Below are 6,058 nucleotides of genomic sequence, written 5' to 3' on the forward strand. Positions count from 1 at the left end.
TTACTGAGCCTCAAATTGTTGCTTATACCAGTCACTTCTTTATGTTGAGACATTATGATGGAAGGTCCTCACAGGGCATTCTCTCCTACAAATACAAGCACAGAACTCTTACCCAGTTTTTATCTGTGTAAAGGGGTGTGTCAGGAGAAAGAAGGTAAACTGTACATTTGTGTTTTTCTGTAACATTTGGATTCCAGCTCTGAACCCACTATGATACTACACATTAACACAGAAGTAGAAATGAAGTCTTAAAATGACGCAGCAGATCACTAGGTTCCAAGAGATGTGAAGAGGGGAACAAAAGAACCATTTTGGGAGCACGAAGGAGGTCCCAGCCCACTAAAGGGAGTCCTGAAGACACACTGCATATGGAAGTGGTCCTGGGTCCCATGCCAACTCTGAGTACAGAGCACCCTAAAGAAGAGATTATGGTGCATATATCTTGGCTCACTGAGAACTGATGCTGGGCACAGATCTGGATGCTAGTGATCTCTGAACTGAGGGGAGGGTACCCAGTCTCTCCTCTGTACAGCACTGGATACTTACTTTAAAAGGAAGATCATAGCACAGTCTTCATTATGAGGAGCTGCGACAGGGTGTGTGTGTGTGTGTGTGTGTGTGTGTGTGTGTGTGTGTGAAAATCATTAAAATCTAACCTTTCTCTTGCCTACTCCCTTATCCAATAATCCAGTAAAAATTTAAAATGGGGTATGGAAGGAATATAGGGAGGGATAGCTAAAACTAAGGGCCATATGAAGGGTTGTGTAGAAACTCAATACAGTAGAAACTTCCTAAAATACATACATATATGAAAGAAGTCTAAATGGAATAACCAAATAGTAATGGAGCCCCAACTAGACTTCTCTCATCACCAAATGAAGCCTCTAGTTCCAGGAATGGATTACATCTAATCAAGTTGTTGGCCAAAGGGACCCCATGGACATCCTCAAATAACTTTGGCTATTGCCAAGTTTATTGGTTGCTCTCCAAAACCTAATGGTAAGGTCCTATTGATGAAGACAATGTCTACACAAGTAACTGAGTGGGGAGACGTCCAGCTGGTATGTACCTAGAGCTGTCACCGCTATTGAGTAGTATTCATGCTACTAGAAGGTACTCTGCACACTACCAAAGGAGAAAGGTAAAAATCAACCCAGCTACAAACCCTTTAATCTACAAGAATGACTTGCCTGCAAAACATGCTGGCACAATAGTGGGAGCAACCAACAATATTTAATTGGATTTAAGACCCATTCCATGAGATGAAGCCCACACCCAACGCTGCTTGAGTGGCCAAGAACCTAAGAGTAAATAGCTCAGGGACCTAGGGGAAATCAAAATTGTACTGTTCCGCTAAAAGAATGTAACCAGAAAATAACTCCTAATGATAGTCTGCTGTACTCATAGATCAATGTCTTGCTCAGCCATCATCAGAGAAGCCTCCTCCTTCAGTAGCAGGGAAAAATACATAGATTTACAATGTAACAAAGTGGAAAGAATGAGATACTTTGAAACAGTCAGTCTTTGGTTGAATGTCTCCATCAAATCCCCGCCCCCCCCAATCAGAGCTCAGGGAATTTGTGGAAGATGAGAGGGAAAGATTGTAAGAGCCAGTGGAGTTGGAAGACACCAAGGCAACAAAGCTTTCTAAACACAACAGGACCAACCCACATAAGAACTCACAGGGACTGTGGCAGCATGCATAGTCCATGCACAGGTCTAAGCCAGATGGAGTCCTAAAGCTGAGAGAGGAACTAGACACAAGCCCCCATCCCTAACTCAGAAGCTATCTCCACCTGATAACCACTCACAAAGGAAAAATTAGTTTTCTCCAATGGAGTCACACTGGGTGTACAAACCACTTTCAAGACCAGGCCTCATGCCCAGCAGTAGGTAACCAAGACAAAAAAAAATAATAATTTAATGGCATATTTGGAGGTTCTTTGTCTCCTCTCCCTCCCTCCCCCCTCCCCTTTCCTCATTTCCTCTCCTCTCCTCTACACTCTCTACTCTGTTCCCTCTCTCTCTCTCTCTCTCTCTCTCTCTCTCTCTCTCTCTCTCCTTAAGAATCTTTTGTGTATACATTATGGTTTCTGGTGTTGTGTTTTGTAGGATTTCTGCATGTTCAATGTGTGTGCCTCTGTACCTATATGTGTTTCTTGTGCTTTTTCTTTGGATCCTTTTCTCCTGGTAGTTTGTTTGTTTCATCCTGTTCTATTTTGTTTGTTTTTACTTTCTTTTATATTATTTTTAAAAATCCTGTTTGTATTCAAATGATAGAGAGAAAGAGGGGGTGTAGATTTGGGTGGGTGGGCTGGAGAAGATCTTTGAGGAGTTGGAGGAGAAGAGAGTATAATCAGAATATATTGCATTAAAAATATAACCAAAAAAAGCAATACTGGATGTAGTGGTGCTAATCTTTCATCCTAGCATTTGGAAAACAGAGTGGTACCTTGATCTCTGTGAGTCCCTAGGCCAGCATGGGCTACATAGTGAGTTCTAGGACAGCCAGGGCTACACAGAAAGACCTATCAAACACACAAAAAAAGAAAAGTGCCTGTCTGAATAAACCACACCCTAACTCCTTAGTGCCTTCACAGAGAGGGAGTTCCTATTTCTCCCTGCTTATACCCTGTTTCCACCAAACTATCTCACTTCCTGTCTGTCTGTACAGACCTCCAGACCTCTGTGGTTAGCTAGTGGCATGCTCCATTCTCTGACCTTCAGACAGGCTTTATCTGTACAAGCAAGATATCACCACAGGTAATATTTGATACAGAGTTAAATCCCTGCTTCTTTTTCTTCTTCTCTCCCTTTCTAGCTCTCATCTTTGTGTTAGTGCCAACAGGAAGCCTATGTAGCTGTTAAGAACTAAACATTTGTTTACAAACGTTGAAACCTAACCCTAAAGTGATAGAATTAGGAAGTAGAGTTTGAAGGAGGTAATTGGGTCATGAGGGTGCAATTTCAAGAATAGGCTTAGTGAGTGTATTTAAAAGGCCCCATAGACTCTCCTCTTCCCTCCCACCACGTGATAACCCATGGAAGGTACCTTACTGGGCACTAGGTCTGCTGGTACCACCTTCTTGGACTCCTACCCTCCCTCTGGAACTGTGAAAGACAAGGCCACCCATTCTTCTGTGTTTTGACACAGCCACTTGAACTGACTAAGATTCTGAAGAAAATGGTATTTAAAATCAACTCATATCAGGGAATTCTATCTCAGACTCTAACCCATCATCAACTCTTCTGAGTTTTTCAGAATGAGGTTCAAATTGACATTCTTCACTAGTGACTTAATAGTGATTCTTCTCACTAATTGTGAAGAAAGTTAAGAGGCTTTCTCCTTACCCAGAATTCTATGCTAAACAATCACTAATCAGTTCACTTTCCTTTGTTTCTGGACCATTAGATTTCTGTCCTGCACTTCCCAAGGGGTAGTGGTGGAGTTGCAGGAGCCTCATTGGTCACAGTTATGCATTTTCCAGGGAGAGTGTGGCTTGCTACACTGACCTCTCTATCTTTTTTTGTATGTTTGTTTCTTTTTAAGGGTTGGCATGAGGGCACACATTCAGGGGATCCAGAGCACTGAGAACCATTAGAATATATAATATATATATATATATATATATATATATATATATATATATATCCAGACAGCCAGCTCATCTGGGAACCTAGGCTTCATTCAGTATCCATTCCCATTGTATAGTCTTTCCCCTTTAATTTGTTTTCTTCCTGTATTTCTCAGACTGAATCACTTTAATTGTCCTGTCTTCAAGTTCAGTGATTGTTTTCTTCTGCTTCTGAATTCCTGCAGCTGAATTTGCCATGTCCGTTGTTATGGTTTTCATAATAACTGCAATTCCTCCCCCCTTAAGTTCCCTATCTTTTTCTCTGGGTTTTCATTTTGCCCACACATCATTTTTATACTCTCTTCCATGTCTTCCTTTTATTCTTAGACAAGTTTCAAATCAGTTGCTATTATTTTATTAACATAAATTCATTGTACAAAACAATGGATTTCCTTGTCATAAACTCATGCAATTGTATCATTTACTTTGGTCTTATTCACCTCCCTTTTATTCTTTCCTCCCCTTATTGGTCCCTTTCTTTCCCCAAATGATCCTTCCTATCTGCATTCAAATCTTTCTCTGAAGTTAAAGTCTAGACTCTACAGCTGAGAGAAAATAAGTGATATTTGGTTTCCAGAGACTGGCTTGTTTCACTTAACACACTGCTCTCCAGTCCATTTTCCTGAAAATTATAGCATTTTTTTCTCTTTTTACTGGATAAATAACACTTCATCAGGTGTGGCCTCATTGGAGGAAGTAATGCCACTGAGGGTGAGTTTTGGGCTTTCAGATGCTCAAGCCAGGTCATTGTCTCTTTCTCTCTTCTTGCTGAGGTCTGATCTGGATGTAGAACTCTCAGGGCCTCTAGCACCATGTCTACCTTCATGTCACCATCCTTTCTGCCATGATGCTATCCATGATGACAGTGTACTGAACCTATGAAACTCTAAGCCACCTTAACTAAATGCTTTCCTTTATAGGCATTTTTATGGTCACAGTGTGTCTTCACAGTGATAAAAACATATAGTAAGAAAATATATAACTTTGGGATGAGGCAGGTCACATGTATCCTTTAAGTTTCATTGGCTTCCTGAGCCTTGTCAAGCTGTCTCTGAGTTGTGCAGGGAACTACAGAGATTCAACTTTTGTGAGTCTTCACCCAGTCTGAGCCTTTATGGTGATGCAGCTGCCTTTGGATAGATCAGGTTTAGTCCTGTATTGCGTAAATGACCTCAATAAACTCACTGGCTCGCTTAACTAGACCTTGGTAGAATCTTTTTAATATTTATTTATTTATTTGGTTTGTTGTCTGTGTTCTATCTGGGTTTGAACTGTTGTCTATTCTCACCTTCACAGGAAAATTCACACAACACCCCATTTCCTAAGAGCTGCCTATAAGGTGCCCTGGGTACATGCGTGTGACTGGAATTGGGGGGGACAGAGGGAGACAGATAACAGTTATGAACAGAAATCAATAGAAATTAAAACTGGGGCTGGAGAGATGGCTCAGAGGTTAAGAGCACTGACTGCTCTTCCAGAGGCCCTGAGTTCAATTCCCAGCAACCATTTGGTGGCTCACAACCATCCGTTATGAGATCTGGTGCAGATATACATGGGGGCAGAATGTTGTATACATAATAGATAAATAAATAAATAAAATCTTTAAAAAAGGTATTAAAATTAAAAAAAAAAGAAATTAAATCCTTACCCTGCCAGCTTTCCATCTTCACAAGGACTCCGGAGTCACATCAGACAGATGGCCGTGCTGTTGTTGTTAGGGGGACCCAGATTCCCTCATCCCTTTTCCTAGAATCTTTTCTTCCACACACAGTGTGGCTCTGTATAGTGCCCTGCATTTACACTGCCATCCAGGACAGAGGTTTCATTTGTTGGCCTCCTTATCTCTATCCTTGCTGCCCAGCTGCCCAGCAGGGTTTGTGAACCATCTCCCAGTTGAAAGCTAACCCTCTAATGGCATGACCATTGAAACTAAGTTAGGTACCTGAAATCCTGAATGCAAGTTCTGGGCAAACTCCTTAAAGGAAAGAGGTAGCATTTCTTCTGACTTCCTGATCTTGCTGTGGCAACACGGATGTTGAAGGAGTGATCTGAGATGAGGAACATGGCTGACAGTGGCTCAGAGCCACACACACAGGCCTGGGTCACATATCTCCTGACAGTTACATAAGTGAAGCCAAATGTCTGTGTGAATTAAGTCACTCTTATTTTGACTCCCTTTCACATAGTAACTGTTGTACAGCAACCCCAAATTTAACAGAATTTGGATCTAGAAGTGACGAAAATATCTGGGAGGGGCATTGGAGTGAAAGCCAAGTTTAGCTCTCAGATATGAAGGCTATAAGGACCATGTACTTTCTATCGCTCGGCAAATTTCTCCGTGAGACCCTCAGCAGCAGTAATCTAGGAGTCAGATCATATACTGACCAAGTCTTAGCTCTAGGGAAAATGGAATCCTGATGGAC

The sequence above is a fragment of the Cricetulus griseus genome (genome assembly GCF_003668045.3).
Source record: "Cricetulus griseus strain 17A/GY chromosome 1 unlocalized genomic scaffold, alternate assembly CriGri-PICRH-1.0 chr1_1, whole genome shotgun sequence".
Classification (NCBI taxonomy): domain Eukaryota; kingdom Metazoa; phylum Chordata; class Mammalia; order Rodentia; family Cricetidae; genus Cricetulus; species Cricetulus griseus.